This window comes from Gallus gallus, chromosome 4, assembly GCF_016699485.2.
Source record: "Gallus gallus isolate bGalGal1 chromosome 4, bGalGal1.mat.broiler.GRCg7b, whole genome shotgun sequence".
NCBI lineage: Eukaryota > Metazoa > Chordata > Aves > Galliformes > Phasianidae > Gallus > Gallus gallus.
Genome location: NC_052535.1, coordinates 42,964,470 through 42,981,490, shown reverse-complemented (window position 1 = coordinate 42,981,490; position 17,021 = coordinate 42,964,470). Strand labels below are relative to the sequence as shown.

At 47.1% G+C, this 17,021-nt stretch overlaps 1 long non-coding RNA gene across 2 annotated transcripts; it reads right to left on the bottom strand.

Annotated features, from left to right (window-relative positions):
- Nucleotides 1-4,971: 4,971 nt before the first annotated feature.
- On the bottom strand, nt 4,972-16,952 carry LOC101749678. 2 transcript variants are annotated; one of them, XR_005859139.2, is made up of 3 exons: nt 9,778-16,952; nt 7,799-9,687; nt 4,972-7,664 (listed from the first exon to the last, which is right to left on the bottom strand). It is a non-coding gene; the product is annotated as an uncharacterized LOC101749678 (long non-coding RNA). The 2 variants fall into 2 exon arrangements; XR_005859138.2 differs by lacking the exon at nt 4,972-7,664 and having other exon boundaries at nt 8,158-9,687; nt 9,778-9,938; nt 10,831-16,952.
- Between the last annotated feature and the right edge of the window lie 69 nt (nt 16,953-17,021).

Genomic DNA, 17,021 nt, shown 5'->3' with positions numbered 1-17,021 from the left:
GTCTCAGCCATTCAATAATTCTGCACTTCTTGTGCATTTGAATCTCGGTTTGTATTAGCCAGACTTCTAGTGAAAAATTTGATCCTCCCTGTATTTATACGTATTAATTTAAGAGCATTTTGACTTGTAAATCACTTTGCAGACAGTAACAAAGATCTGAGTAAGAGAACTGTTGTACAGCAAGGTAATTTTAAAATAATGAAGTATTTGTTAATCTTGATACTTAATGATATAGAAACCCAAAACTTCTGAGTGGAGATGAAACACCAGTAGACATATTTCCACAGGTTTCTCAAGAGTCAGGATTTTATACCAAAACAAAACACTGTTGGTTTTACTACCTAAGGTTTTCTAGTATTAATGCACTTACTGAGTTGTTAAGAATTCAGAAGGAAAGCTGAAACAAAGCTTAGGTGCTAAGTTATAATTGGGATGATTTTTCTGAATGCAGTTTCCACAGATTCAGAACTTTACACTGAAAATTTATATTCAATATACATTTCCATATATTAAAAAAAAAAAGTGGTTCACAGACAATCAGTTTATTATTTAATCAATTATGAACTTTTGTTCTGAGCCTTTTCAAAATAGCTCCACTGAATGAACAAATTCAGTAAACTCAAATTTTACGTAGTTAAGCTCATTTTTTTTCCCTAGCATCATTAACCACACTTTCTTTAGCAAGTGAACAAAAACACGGTGTTAATAGATAAGAGATCACCACTTCCAGTAATCCTTTCTTTTAATAGGGCCAAATATATCAATTTTGATGTAGGTTGTCCTAGATGACTTAGTTTGGAGAATATATGTACTGTGTAAAACCAGTAGAAGTATGAGACAGTAAAGGAGGGAAGAAATGCCTCTCAGATTAGATGAGCCCAATCAATATACTCAAGATACCTCATAAAGCTACCTTAGTCAGAAATGAATGGAAGAAAGCAGTGGACTGGTGCAGAGCACAGCTGATGAAATAGAGTGAGTCCATTGGAAGGCCAACAAGAGTGTGAGGAGACACAAGACCTATGAGGAGAGGATGAATATCTTGTTTAGTAAAGGTGAGCATCCTGCACTTGGGTGCTGATGGGCTGCTGCTAGGACCCCGCCAAAGTCTTCTCTTCTGAAGGCCAATCAAGCTACTCCCAGTCTGTAGCACTGCAGTCACAGCAAGAGAGCAAGATGGTCTTAAACTGAAACATGATGTTACAAAACAGGCGAGGGAAAAGGTGCAACAAATGTGAGGATAATTCAGCTCTGGGACATGGTGCGCGAAGAAACTGCACAATCTCTGTTCTCGAGGGTTTTAATGACCCAGCTAGACAAAGCCCTGAGCAGCCTTTTCTGACTCCATAGCTTATCCTGCTTTGAGGCAGATGTTGGGCTAGAGACCTCCAAAAGTCTCTACAACCTTAATTATTCAGTCTTTCCATGGTTGCAGACAGTAGCAATCAATGGTATCTCACATTTAGAGTGATTATAATGGAATTTCAAGTTGTTTCTGACAATTTTGAAATTAAAAGTTTGTACTACTCACTTCCTTGGAAAGCTGTAAGATTGATCAGCTCTTCCACTGATTTTCCATCTCCTGTCAGCAATTCACTTTTCTCTGCAAGAAGCTGGAAAGCTCTGGAAAAAAAGTAGCCTTCCAAGTATCTGTCTGTCCATCTGTTTGCATACTATCAATTGTCACTCAGCAATCTACTCTTCATGCCATGGTAAGGCTCTGAAGTTCCCCTTTTTTTGAGAGAGAGAGTTAATGGGGCTTGAGTGTTTGACACTTTCAAGGTCTTCTGAGAACTTCACTCTACCCTTGCTTAAATACACAGAAAGACAATTGGACTAGCAACTAAAATTACCCTCTTGCCTTTCAGTTTTTCAACTCTAAATCTGTATTTAAGCTTTTTACACATGCACACACACATACAAAAATAAATTACATAGAAATTCTGTATTTGAATAGATACATTTTCTTCACTCACATTGAAATACCACTGTGGTAATTTGGCAGCTTTCAAGAAAGCATTATGTATCTGGTGTCCACGTACTAATTAATATATTTGCCTTTCCCTCCCATGTTACTGATTGTTCCTTGGGTTTAACCTTAGACAGTGACTTAGTTAAATGCTATATTGAATTTCACCATTTCCATTTGAACTACTTTTTTGGTAGTTCACTGAAGGGTTTATAGTTATCACGAGTGACCAAAGTACTTGGATGTGTGTACTTAGGTCAACGTATAGGCCGATACATGTGGAATGTGGGTGAAATCTTTTAAAATAAAACAGCTGCACAAGAAATGGTCAAGCCATTCAAGGCAATATGATAGCTGCTATTAAATCCCACTTTGAGGAACTTCCTTTAGCTTTGATGATTTTTTTTTTTCATCTAAAAAGTTGCTATCAATTTTTCACTGACCTCAGCTCAACCTCACAAAATCAACCTGACCTCTCGTCTGATCACATTTTTTGTATGTGGTGACAAAAGGAATAAAATAAAAATAATGAATTACATTGAAACTGAAAGTGACAGCAAATTGGGATGATTTGTGTTTTTAAAAACTCCATTAATTTTATTTTTGCAAAACCAGTACCCTGAGGTGGCTCAGATCAGGTTCTCTTTTTGTCTAAAGTTGAGGGAGGTTTGGATACAGTGTTTGAGTCTTTATCTATAATGGTAACCAAATGCCCTATTTTAACGAGTGACTGAGAATTAGCATAAAGGTGTTCTCAGTGATTCAGGACCTGTTGCTGTTGGAATAAAAATTATTTATATAGTGTTCGCTCAGTATAGCATCTGAATGATTCATAATCTTTATGTATGTTAATAGTATCTTTATTGGGCATCTTTATTATTGTAAACTCATATGTTCCCATTCAGATGTGAAATGAAGACATAAATGCAATGAGCAACATGATCTCTGCATCACCTAGAGCTGCAATGCCTGCCTCATAGTGGAACCCAGCAGCACAAGCAAGGCACACAGCATCCTTTTCTCTATGTATATGAGGCATCTTGCAATGTGTACAGAGTCACTGTGCCAAACAGCAGATTCCTCCTGGCCCTCACGCTGAATGCATCTTAAAATATTGCTTCTCCTCAAAACTTCAGCGACTTGGCCAGTACAGAGTTCCTATATTTCAGCTTGAGAAATCTGTGCAGCGTATGTGCACTCCACCCCACACTTCAGGAAACAACACTCCCTGCTGCACATGCAACATTTCATTGCTCTGCATATTCACAGTAAATCTGACTTACAGAGCCTTAGCTGTGCGTGCTCCCAATGACTGGGCAGCACATGGGCGGTAGGTCCATTAGCCAATCCCCAGAAGTGTCAGCCTTACTGTGCAGGCATGAAGTGACTTTGTCACACAAGCATAATAAATATGATGCTCTCTTAAATTGTCAGGCTGACTATGAGGGTTCATGCAGTCTTGTGGTTACCACCAGGCTGTGTACAGCCCACTCATAGAGCAGCCTGGGCAGAGCATCTGACCTGCTACAGAAACCAAACAGCTTGAAATCCTAACAAATGTATAAATGATTCAACAGCTGCCCAAGCAATATTTCTGAGCTGAAAAAGAGGATTTGCTCTGTAAACCCAGATGTTTGGCAGCCTTAGATCAGCAGTATATGAAGGTGCCTCTGGAGCTTTTGGTCTTCTCTCAAACATTGGCAGCTGCACCTCTGTCCTCACTCTGGGATAAGCAACCCTCTACCTCCATCTGCATGGCCGAAACCCCAGCACTGGTAGTGAAGGAGTCTGCTTCTTTCATAGCCTGGGTGATATTTTAAGAAAATCTGTGCTTTTAGAAATGTTAATTCCGTATATCATCTCTGCCACAGCTAGTTCCATCAAGCACTAGAGATCTTTCTCCATGGTAGTCTATTTGTCTGAGTTAAACATCAGGTCTTCCTTGAAGGGACATCTTTCCTTCATGGCTGACAAGAGTCACTGCCATAGAGTGAAAGGCTGTGTCCCTTTTACAATAGTTTTTTTACAATTGTTTCCCTAGAAAGAGACCCCAGCTGCTTGGCTTCACTGACCTTTAAATCCAGGCTACCAGCTCCACTGTCCCAACACTGGAGCAGCCAGGTGGCAATGTGCTCACCTGGATGATGGCCGTGATCTTTGCAAAGCTCACAACTCACTCAGCATTAGGAGTCAGGTGGTTTCTGTCTGTTCCTCTTCCTCCTGCTTTTGTGATGGCCCCACTCCATCTTCATCTTCTTCTTCTCCAAATTTATAAGCTTTCCTCTTTGCTAAATGTTCTGACTTTTGTAGACATTTTTCCATCTTGCTTAAAGGGACAACAGATACTGGCACTGTTTGGTTCTCTGCTTGAAGTGTGGGGCTTGTCACAGGGATTGGAGTGACCAGAGGGCTGGTTGTGAGGTTTGTGTCACCTGCAGAGCCCATCACAAGGGCTAGAGTAACTACAGGATCTGTCAAAAACATCCAAGAAATTTCAGGGCTCATCGCAGGAGTTTGAGCCCATTGCAGGTGTTGGGGCAAGTGCAAAGATCATTGCAAGGGCTGGAGCAACCACAGAGCTCATCACAATGCTCATAACAAGTGCAGGGTCTGTTGCAGGGACTGGAGCTGATGCAGGGTCTATCGCAGGAGCTGGAGGGTCCATTGCATTGTCATCAGATCCAGAAGTATTTTCTTTCCCTTGAAGATGCTGAATAGCATTGAACAGAGCTCAATAGACATAGAAAAGGCCCCAGCACTCTGCAGTGATTTTGCCCCTTTAGGGTCGCCAGGGTGGCAGTAGAACTTTTCCAAATATTCTACTAGTTTTCTGAGATTCTGTAGTTGTTGAGAGATGAAGTTCCAAACCACTGGGAGTGCTCACTGCTCTAGGCACCTGCTCATACCTTCCCATACCCCTTGCCATTCAGAGCCATCCCACCCTGGGGCAGATCTCTGGGCGATATTCTTAAATATTTTTTTAATCTTAAACATAACCTGAAACACATTCATGACACATAGCAATAACAGCCCACAGATATTTGAAATTCTCAAGCTCTCAAGCTCTGCAGAAAGAAGGAAAGAGAGAGGGAAGCTGAGGAACGAGGTCCACCAAGATAAGGCAACCACAAGAAACGTTAGGTGGTATTACATGGCTAAATCTATAGGAAGTGTCAAGGAAAAGACAGTGCTGCTACTAATATTTTATTATACTGTATTATATGTACTGTATTTGATTTTCATTTCAGTCCGTAAACAAAATTTTCCAGAGACATGTCATCCCTAATTTTATCACAGCACTGTGAGCTTTGTGTTACAGGCATGCTCTTTCTTGCAAGTATGATATATCTCTGCCACCTCTTTATAAAATCTCCACCATACACCTGGAGAAGTGAGTTAACTGGGCACAGGTTCTGCTCTCAGATACATTCTGTCTCTCTCTGATTTTGGTGGGAGAGCAAAACAAAATGCCTAAGAGCCTTCTGATTAGCCTTATTAGTTTATGAGGCTTTAGCAGGTGTCTGGAGAGCACCACTCTGATTTGTATAACACTTTCTTTTTCTGATGATCTTCAGTAGAAAGGCATCTTATATGAGTGATTGTTCTTGTAGCCCAGGGACCCCTCTGAGCCACAAGCAGAAAGAGGGCTGGACTTGGTGCCACAGGCTTTGTTTCACATGCTACTGCAGTGAACCCACCAAGCAGACTTCATACAAGTTGGTAGGGACTTGGACTAGCAACACAGAAATGAAAGGCTCCATTCTCTATTCATGATCTCATAAACTGCAAACTGCCACTTGAATTGCTCCACTGGATTCTCACTGTAAGTTCTTCAGCCTTTCTTTTGGTCTTTTCCCTTCACTTTACCCCACTGATTTTGCAGGAGAGCGTTTTAAACATATAGAATTTCAAGCTGAAAGATCTCTTCCACTGGCAACTTAAGTAGATCGGGCAGTACGAAAATGTTTTACAGCATGCACGTGTTGCGTGTTACAAGGGAGTGCAGTTTCTGCCTGAGTCCAAGCTATTAATAATGATTTGTATGGAGACTAAGTAACGGAAAAAATATTTAGGAAAAGATTTCTTAGTTCCTATAAGATTGATTCTTTGGTAGGCAACTTTCTTAGTTTATGAAGTAATTTAGAAAGTGCCGTGTTGTAAATTACAAAGTATAGTACATAGCACTCAGGCTAAGGGCAGTTTTGTTATTATGACTGCCTGAGATCTGATAAACTATTATATCTGCCTTTATAAACACTTTATTAAATATCACACTATCACAAACCCAAGAATGTTGTATAAAAGCAACTTGAGCAATTCAACATCCACTTTTTGTCATAAAAAAAGAAATATTCTCTTGATTAGTTTCTATGAAGCATAATAACTGTAAAATAAACAAGATAATCCTTGTGTAAACAGCCCAGGGTACGTGGAGCACAGAAATGGACAGAGGCACAAAGAACATTCTTGGCTTTAAAACTTGAAAACAAATATCCGCTTCATTTAATCTAGTTTAATAATAATTTTAATTGTGGTATTTTTAAGTCACTGGAAAAAGAAATAATAAAATAAAATATTTAAAATAAAAGGATTTCTAAGGATGTTTTGTTTGGTGGTTTGCTTTTACAGCATCTATCCTTCTAGGAAGTATCGCCCGGACAGCAATGAATCTTTATGTGCGTGTGCCTCTCAGATCTGTCTCTAGATTTCAATAGGGAAGTTCTGCCGGACAACTATTGTTCTCTTCTTCATATATCAAAGGGACAAAATTTGTCTTCCCTGCCCTCAGAGTAAGAGTCTAACCTAGGGTTCACTGACAACATGCGTTAGAAAAGCAATCAGTGTTTCACAGCAATAACCACAGGACTCATCATTAGCTGTTTCTGCTTTTTAGCATTTACTTGATGTCAGACATAATGAATGAATTTTACTTTACTTTTCTCATCATTTTAATCCCCAATTTTTAAGACTGTAATGCTTGACATTCCCACAGGAACTTAGTGAAGTTTTACCTGGCCAACTGAGAAGGAGACACCTGCCTTCACAAATGCCATCATCCATGAGGACCCCAAAGAAAGCAGAATCAGAAATTTTTCAATAGGCTGAATATGTATGTGTACATGTATATGTATCAAAAGAAAGGATATAAACAGTATTAAAACTTAAAGCCTTCTTTTGGATAGCATCCATCCTACAGATAGCAGATCTTCTGTTGACAGCAATGGTGGGAATGTGTAGGTGGCAATCAGTATTTAAAATGGCTGGAGTCCAGGCTGAAGAGTGGGCTATCTTGAAAACGCCCCTATGTCTTTATGGGAGAGGATGGGGGAAGAAAGAGTTGTTAGCTTCTGGTGTAAAAACACTGGAAATTTTGAAAGAGTCAGGAAGAAAAAATCTCGGTTAAAATCCTTCTTACAAAACAGTGACATAATTCTGGAATAATATTTAAATCATTCTAATTGCTGGATTTCATAGCTTTTCAGAAAAAAAAAAATATTGTGCAGTTTCAAATTATATCACACATTTGATCACTTCTGATGCTAAACAATTATAGTTGCTGTGTTCTTGGAGCAATATGTGATTACGGTGGTCATTTGATTGAAGACGCCATTCATATTATGACAAAACTGAGAGCTGTGTGGGAGCCTTTCTTTACCATTTGCTTTAGGCTATCTTTGGTGGTTCCTATTATGTCCTGAAATGGGAAAGGTAAAGGTAGTTGTAGGAAAAATGTCGGAAAGAGGGAAAATAGTCAGAGAAAAGGCCTGCACCAGTCAAGCCTGGAGGTCTTCCAGCCTACTGGAAAATAACCTGACTCGAGGCTCTTACCTGTGGTCCAAGGGAGGTGCCAGTTCCTCCTCATGTAGAAAAGTATTTGAACATCTTAAACCTTTTTTTTCCTAAAACATGGATAGGCATCAAGGTTTTTTTCTTAGTTTACACTAATGCTATCTTTCATCTAAGTTTCCATTTAAACACCATTTCTGAAACCCTCAAATTTAGCCAGTGGCAGATTTATGAGGAGTCAGTGTGAGAAAAGAATGTCCATTATTCACTTCTGGGTAGCACCATACACACTCCTATGCACATTGTGCTTTCTTAGTCATGCACCACGTCTGCATGGATTAGGGCAGTGTCCTCCCATGTATTATCTCCTTTTTTTTTTTCCAGTTCCTTTACCAGTAGGATTGACGCAATGTTTGTAATGTTTATTTATTATTGTTGTTTAGAGATATCCCAACAGGCAAAAGAAGCAAAGCGTTTCATGTACATACCACAGCATTCAGTGCAACTCCACAGTCTGCACTTATTAGTCAATAACGTAGAGGCATATTTAAAGCACAGCAACTGATGTGTTCTTGTGGTAGTCAATAAACGTATTTGCTCATTCTTAAACAGAAATATAGGGTTTATCTTCAGCGCAAGAGAAGCTAACACAAATATTCGAGTTTTTCCAAACGATTTTAAGGGGAACACAAAAGGGAGGAAGTTTCTCTCCGGATTTGCAGAGGAGTTTGAAGCCCAGGGTGCCTCTAATTGGGATGAGATGAGAGCATTTGAAATGCAGACTGCCGGCGCTCTGCTCAGCACTCTCCCCAGTCACAAAGCTGCATTGGTGAGCTGATAACAGACAGAGATCTAAAAGCCTATCCCAAGCACAAGCACATCTCTCTGGGAGCTGTCCTGGAGATACCAGGGTGAACCTTCGCCCACTATGCATGGCCAAATGGTCACAAAGCAGCAACAAGATAGGAACTCTATTACCTACAAAGGGATTAGGAACGTGCTCTCATCTGAAAGCTTTTATCCTATTTTTGTTGTTGTTGTTTTTGTTGTTTGAACAACAGAAACAGTAAGGGAAGCACTGTTCCCTTTGCTACTGTGCAAAATCATGTGATGGATGTTTAGAATTGCACTTTGTTTCATGAGTAGTTGAATTTACCGTGGGAGTAGAGAAGCATTTACATCCAGAAAATCTGCATTCCTCAAAGCAGATGTTTTTAATTTTAATAACATCAGCCTGTAGAAATGAAGATCTGAAATATTCTGGTTGCTGTGTGCATGTTGCTGTTTAGGAGCAACGCTTTCTTAGTGGGTTTGCAGAAGGATCCAGGAGTCACCAGGAGAAATAAGCTGCTGATAATTCAGCTACCAAGAACCGTGCTGCTTTTTCTTCCCTTTGAAAGCTGCTTAAAAATGCTCTCCTGTGCAGAAGAATGTCATTTTATGCACTGTAGATATGCTGTGCTGTAGACCCATAGACCCCTACTTTGAAAATTGCACATGTAAAATTGTTTGCGGTGTGTGCCTTTACTTTTTCCACACATGCAGCCCAGATGTGAGCATGCACATATCACATGAAATGGGCATGCACAGTTTTTACAAGTTAGGACATATCTTTAGGAATAGTACACACATGGAGTCAGTGGGCTCCACTGCGTGCAGGGCAGAGCCCCTGGCCTCCAGCTCACCGAGCATAACCGTGCATACAGGGCTCAGTCTTCCCTCTATTCTGCCAGTGCTGCAAACTGCAGACAAGCACAGAGGTCCTTGAAGTGGCTGTAAAACAGCACTTGCAGTACATCGGTGGAATAGAGATCAGCTCAGGACAGCTTCTCAGTAGGAAACGGAGCACAGTCGGTCTGTAAGGTGTTCTGCTCCTCTATGTGAGCCTGGTGGACGTACCGGAGCGAGCTCAAGAACATCCCGACCATTTCCTTTAGCAGTAGGCACGTGCAAAAGTTGAATTTGTGCAAATAGGTTCCCCTCCCCCGAGCAACCCTGCAGCCTTAATCAGGACAACTCACCCTGATGAGGAGGACTGTGTCTGTCAGTGTGGGTCATCTTTCTTTTTCCCACCGTTACATTTTGTAGGTGTTAGGTGGTTAGGATTGACGTTTCAGATCCATAGATTGTTCCACAGCTTTCCTTAAGAAAGCCAGGGTTCTGAAATCGTTTGCCTGATCCGCTGGAAAAGAAGTATGTGAAACTGTGAGACGATATGTGAAGTTGTTTTATTTGAGCCTGCACTTCTAAATCACAACCCGGCAGCAAACCACCAGACCTAGCAGCTATTCCTTGCTTTCTTGGTGACCTGAACTGGGGTTTGGGCGACGAGAGTGAGCCTGATTAGGACTCAGTAATAAGAAAGAATCAAAACAGGGCATGAGGACAGAGAAAAATATTCCTACTGCTTGAGAAGCTGACTTGCTAGCATTTAATAAAACGGGTTTAGGGCATATAAATGGCATTTTACAGTGGAACGCGACTCTGAAAAAAATATATTCTCTGCAAGGCCAATTTTTAAAGGTACTGAGGGCAGAGAGCTGTGTATTTTGGTTTCCAATCATATTCAGGGTTTAAATCATCAAAGAGGTTTCCATGCTGAACCTGCACATATTTCAAGGATCTCTGGACTCCTCGCCACTCTGAAATCCCCCCCCTGAACTACCTATTCTTATTTTAGTCCGTGAATCTCTCTATAAACCTGGCCCTGTGAAACCAGAGCTGTGTTTTAGCTCCTTTAGCGGGTGGATAAACGATCTCAAACGTTTATCGTTTGGGAGCAACCAGAAAGAAAGTGACTCTGTGTTCAGCCGGAGAGGAACGGTGCAGAATTCACTTCTGCCTTAAAGTTGTGCGTGTCAGTAAAGCAGCGAAGGGCACCGCGGTGGCACCGTCAATGATCAGAGCGTGTCCTCGCAGCTCTCACACGGAGCTCTCGTGCCGGTGCTGCGCCTGTGGAAGTCGGGGAGGGGGGGCTGACTTTGGGCTGGGGACGCAGAGTCGGACGTCCCCGTTCTGGGGGCCAGGTGGCGGAAACGGGGCGCTCTTCTCTGCGTAGGCATCTGTAGATGTACCTGTAAAACGGCTGAGCGGTAAAACCGTGGAATCCTTGTGGTTTTGCTGCTAGAGAGGATCCATAAAAAGAGATTTATTGTCATATTTCCCTTTTGTGTTGTACGGTTCTCCTCCGCCATAAAATATTCTCGTCAGTTTATAGCCAAGCGAATATAGCAGCTTAGTTCCTAAGCGCCAAAGTTCCCCTCTGCTACACGCGGGCTTCAGCCCTAATTGAATTAGCGCCGATTTTTGTTGTCGCTGCGAGCGGGCGGCTGCCCCAGGCTGCGGGAGGGGCTTCTCGGGGCCCGCGGCGTTGCTCGGGGACGGCCACGGACCCGGACTCGCCCATGAGTCTGCAGGAACCCGTCCAAGAGCGGTTTTAACTTTTATTCTTCCTGCAGCAGATTTAAAGCGGCTTTGTACAACAGTCAAACAAGAATAAGCAGCTGTGGAAAATATAACAAATCATAACAGCGGTTTAGCAGAGAGAGGGAGAGAAGAAGCGCGCAAAGCAAAAGCGACGGCCCTCAGAGCCGGGCGGGGGCAGCCCTCGGGACGGAGCTGCGGGGGGAATCCCGCGTGCTGGGAGCCGCAGAGCTCGGGCAGAGCTGGGCGCGGGGCGATGCCGCTCTCTAGTTTTTGCTTATTCCCCTCCAGCCGCCCCCGGGACGGCTCGCTGGGTGGGAGAGGTGTCGGCAGCGGGGGGCGAGGGAAGCCGGCCCCAGCGGGCAGGTAGCCACCGGCCCGGCCGTAATTACAAAGCAAACAAGGGTGAAATATTGGAGCGGCCTCTCCCCTGACAAGATCTGCGCTTTTTGCCGCCAATTTGTTTGTGGAGCTCTATTTAAAGGCGCTTGATTGAGGAAATGTTGAAAATAGCAGTTAGGGTTTCCCTAATGAGACCTCTAGAGGAAAGCAGTGGCATTCAGGGGGCTCGAGGAGGAGGAGGAGGGGGCAGCGCTTAACACTTTCCAGCCACCCCCAGGCCTCGGGGCTCCTCCGGGGCTGGGGGAGCCGCGGGAAGACGAGGGGCAGCGGGGGACAGCGGGCCTCCTGCCCGGCCTCTCGCACCCCCTCGGCTACCCTCGGGCAGCGGAGGAGCCGGGGCACAACTGGTGCCGGCCCCCAGCGTGCGCCCCGTCGGGGCTCTGCCTCACTGAGCCTCTCGCGTTACCGGGCCGGGTCTCTGCCGCGGCACCGCGCTTCGGGGCAGCCGACCGCGGACGGGCGGGCGGAGAAACGGAGGCCCTTGGAAATGTTGAAACGGCAGCGAACGTAGTGAGCCAGCAACGAGGTTTGTCACTGATATGCTCCGCGCTGGGGCCTTGTGACACTCTTTTCCACGTATTCATTGCCCCTTTTTCCCTCGCTGGGCGAGCCTGCCCGGGCGCTGATACTCGCAGTCTCACGTACATTTATACGCCCAATTAGCGCCTGTCTGAACCCCGTATTAAATACAAACGAGATCTTTGGTAAAACGCACGTCGATAATATTTCGAAAGATGCTAGTGCCCGTAAGGGAATGTGGACTTCTGTCCATTTTCATGCTTCCTCCTCGAGTGCTAACATTTGAGCGACGCTGAAATCCGCTCTCTCTCCATTTTATAATCGAGCTCCGGTTCCGAAACCGGGGGTGCGCTCCAATCCCGCCCCGCCCGCAGCCCCCAGCCCGGCTCCGTCCAACGCCCCGCGCTCTGCGCGCACCGCAGCGCGGTGTTCCCCGCAGAGAGACGGACCTGGAGAGAGATCAAAATAACCTCCTAAGGAGCACCTAATAAAAAGGGGCATTGTCTTTTCCGAGAGGGGAAGGGGGGTGGAAAAAAATGAAAAGCAGAAAAACAAAGTGTTGACTTCGTAAAATATGTTCTGCGCGGTGATGTCAAATATTTATTTTTGTTGTCGCATTTACACCCAAGGCTTTGGCCGCGGCTCCGTTTCCCTGCAGGTCTCGGGAGGTAAATGACACGCGGCTCTTTCTGTTACTTTCCCGAAGAGAAAAGGCTTTTAGGGTTTTTTTTTTCCCCTTTCTTTTGCCGGCTAACGGGAAGCAAATGAGCGTTTTCCACACCCGCGGATCGGCCGTAGTGTCGTCAGAGCGCGTTACGGCGCGGTCGCGCGGTTCCAGTAAAGCCTCCTGCCCTCTGTTTCTGCCATGCCATTTCTGTTTGTAATTATTTTTATTTTAATTTTATGTCATTTTTAACAGAAGCCAGACCGATTTCCCCCGTGCTTTGTACACAATGCTCTCTTTCTCGATAAGATGTTCCTTCCTATCTTTTCGGGTTCTCTTTTTAAAATGTTTATAGTTCCCCACGAGCAATTCTCCGATATTTCTCTCTCGCGTTTTAAGGACTTGTCCCTGTCTTGCTTTATTTGTTTGTGTGAAATTTAGTTTGAAAGGAGATCAGAGAGAGCAGGAGGAGTTTGTAATAAGAGAATGACCAAGTGACCTAAAGGCTGATTATATGTCATTAACTGGAGACTCGGTGTATCCAAATTACCAAAAAGACCTCACTCGGGCAGATCAATTACACCGAGATACGCGCCGAGGCCCCGCGCTCCGCTGCCCCCGACAAGTGCGGGGCCGACGCTGCCATGCGGGCGCACGGCAACGGGGCATCGGGCACGCACAGCTCGGGCTGCGGGGAGGGGGACGCCGAGGGGATTTCCCACCCTCCGGTGGGACGTCTGTTAAACCAGGCTCGGTTGCCTTTGATGTGTGAACGCTACTTAAAGCCCTGCCTTGTCCGGTGGGGTCTTTCCGTCGATAACAATGGGAGCGTTGAGCTTTGTCAAACCCCAAACGATGCCAACCCAACCCCTCCAGTGCGGGAACTTCGGTTGCTGGAGGAGAAATCGGTAATAAAGCAGTGGCACCCGCGAGCGAGTTCACCGGCGCCGGGCTCAAGAGCGGATTCAGGATGCTCTTTGCCAGGAACGCAAACAACATTACATGGAAAAATGTGTGCGTGTCTGTAGGCATCCGTGTGCGTGATAATGCACGGGGGTGTTCAGGAGATTGGCAACCCAGGAACAGAGAGATGCACTGTGCGCTCACAGCGGCGTTTCACACAGCCTTTATTATCGCCCTTCTGACAAAGAAGGGCTCTTGGTTTGAGTTCGTTGCATTCTCTTTTTCTTTCCGTGATTTCTTCCTGAGGTCTGAATGCAACTCTGGATCCTCGGTGACGAATATCAGCAATAATTGCTCACACATGCAGTAGGAAAATGCGCACGGTCCCGCGCTTACCGCCAATCACTGCAACCTGCGCAGTGCTCACTGTCTCGGGTTATCCTCGTCCCTGCTTTTTTTATGTATGCCTTTTGCTTTTCCTCTTTTTTAACACACTGCGTAGGTTATCGTGCCCGAAACGTGTGGACGTCCGTACCCCATAGCAGTAACGTAAAGCAGGGTTCCTCCGCCTTCAAGGGCAGCAATTAGTTCGGGCCTGGTGGGCCCAATTCTGCCCTCTGCCCCAGACGCTGAAATCGAGGTTGCCTGAGTGTAACTGCGGGCATAAGTAGGCCCATTAGGCACAAGTCCTTTTCATTAACCCACGCTGACAGGTTGACCTTCAAATGATATTTCTCCGGTGCCTCTCTAAAGAAGTCCGCTTTCCTGAGGCTTTGTGGTCTTTCACGGACTCCTGAGCGGTGTCTCGGAGGAAGGAAGTGCCGCTGGGGCGCGGGGTACCGCGGTGTCCCCAAACCCATCCGAGGATTACACCCTTCTCCCATTCCCTCGCTCCCGGCCGGTGACATCACGCACGCTATAAATCCAAACGCTACTCCGAGCCGTGCAGCGGGCGGCCGAGCGATGTGGTAGGCAGAAAACGTGGGGAAAAGAGAGCCGGGGGTGGAGACGGCAGGGCCGGGGTGCCCTTGGGGTGCTGGGGGGGTTCCTTGGCTTAGTGGAGCTGCAAGGTGAATGAAGGAGGGGCCATTCGCTGCCGCCCGGAGCGGGACGGGACCCGACACCCCGTGACGCGGCGGGGCTGCCGCTGCCCGACCCCGGGCGGCTCCGAGTCCCGCTGTACGGCCCGCCGCCGTCGTTCTGCTGTCCCCGGAGAGTCACCCCCAGATAAGTGCGTAAAGACAGAAAGAGCCCGGGGTGGAGGAGAGGGAAAAGCAGCCTCGGCGCGGTCGCCACCAAAACTTCTTAATTGCGGCGAGCTCGGAAAGTGCTGTCTGGCAGCAGAGATCCCCGCCTGACGTGCAACCTTTTTTTTTTTTTTCCCTGGCGGGGAAAAAAGTGACATACGGGGAGAGCTTTTTTTCTTTCCTTTTTCTTTTTCCTTCCCCCCCCCCCTCCCCCCCTTTTCTAAGCGACTGATTTGTGAGTGGGGAAGGGGAAAAAAAGAACAACGATTCAAATCAATAAATGGGAGATGGGATAAACTTGTCAGCTGCCCCTGAGCCCAGTCCTGTGAACGTTGTGTAGGGCTGTGGCGGCTGCAGCCGAAGAGCAAAGCGCGGCCTGAGAGGCGAGGAGTTGGGGGAGGACACGAGGGAGGCGTTCGCACTAAAATTCACTTTATGAAATGCATAAGCAATCGCCGGGGGATAGGAGGAAAATTATATGTATGGTCCTGCTGGGTGCTTTAGCGAGAGAGCCCCTTTCTCCAAAGCTAATTAAGCAATAACGATTCGAGCTTCGAGACCGGCGTTCTGAGCCATATCTCCTGGATCTTTTATTCCTTTTTCTCTGTCTCACGTTATCCGTTCCCTTCATCACAGGGGATGTTGTCGGAGTCACCGCAGTGCCACGGACGCTGCCGCAGTTTCGGTCCAGCCCGTGGCGTGTCAGAAAGCTCCTACACGAGTAAAGAGAGTGCAAAGGAGCACGTCCCCATCCTCAGCCCATGCGTTCTCCCAGCCTCGGCAATGCCGCTTCTGCTCCGCACCGAGGGAAGCACCGCGGCCGAACGCAGCCGGAGGAGCGCCGTGTGCCGGCCGTCGCTGCAGGCGCTGTGCCGGTGGCCTCCGGGCGCGGGGTGTCCGCGGCCTCCCTGCAATCTAAAAAACTGCACCGGAGATACGTTATTTCCTTAGGACAACACGACATATGCGCGCACACATAGATAGAGATTTATCAGCCGTTTTAGTGCAAGCATGCGTACGTGTGGCCGAACGTGTATTTACATACGTTCTACGTCTGGACTGGCTTTGCCTTTTCGTAGCGTACACCAGACGCACACAAGGGTATATACTCATACACACGCACAGCCGCTTTCTGTCCCGGTGCACTGCCCCCAGAGACCGCACACCTCTCTCCCCTTCCCTCCGGAGCCTGGCATCACCCGCTCGGCTCCCAGGCCGTGCCCGCCGAGCCCACCACTCCTGCCGCCCCGCAGCCCCCCGGCGCGGCCGAGTTGAACCCCGGGCTCAGCGCCGCTCCTTCCCCCTGCGCCGGGCCCGCTCCCCCCTTGCTCTTCCCCGGTGCCTTCCGCAGGCATCCCCGCCGCCTCCTCCCCGAGAGCTCCGAGTTCCCGCAGGAGAAGGACCCGCGGCTCGGCCGCCGCCTCTGCAGCTCCTCCGTCTCTATCTTTCTCTTTCTTTAATTTACGACCTCTCGGCTCCTGTTGACACAGTTTTCCTCACTGCCTACAGTGCGGGGTCGCATTGTAATATACGCCGAATGAGCTCAGCCGTCGGGCAGTGCGCAGAAGGGTGGGGATTTGGTATTTCCCCACAGTTGAGCGATGCTCGGCTCCGTCTGAGGATAACAGCGGTCGGCCTCATCTCCCAGCTCTCCGCGGGTCGCAGCCTGGGGTCCGCTTTCCTTCCCTCAAAGTCAAACACCTGGAACTGTGCTTCCCACGGGCTCCGTTCTTTTTTACCGCAGAGCGGGAACGCGGAGAAAAGTGTCTGTATTTGTCGCTAAGGGCGAGGAGGCAGGCTCCGAACACGCTGTAAGGAAGATTCTGTGACTTACCGCCGAGCCCAGTTAAACGAGCACGGAGCTGACGTCTGGAGCCGCACCGCGCCAGGACCGCTGCTCGAGGGGCACCGCTCGGAGCCGGGTTCAGCGGCGGTGCCTCGGAGCGGCTCTGGCTGAAAGCCCCGTCCCGGCCGAGCCCGAGCCCCGCGCTCCGCTCTCCCGGTTCGCGACGCGGTGCGCTCCTCCCTCACTCCCTCTGTGCGCGTTACGCGGCGCTAAGCGGACGGGCGCGGCGTTGCCCATCGCGGCCGGGCCGGGCCTTCCGCA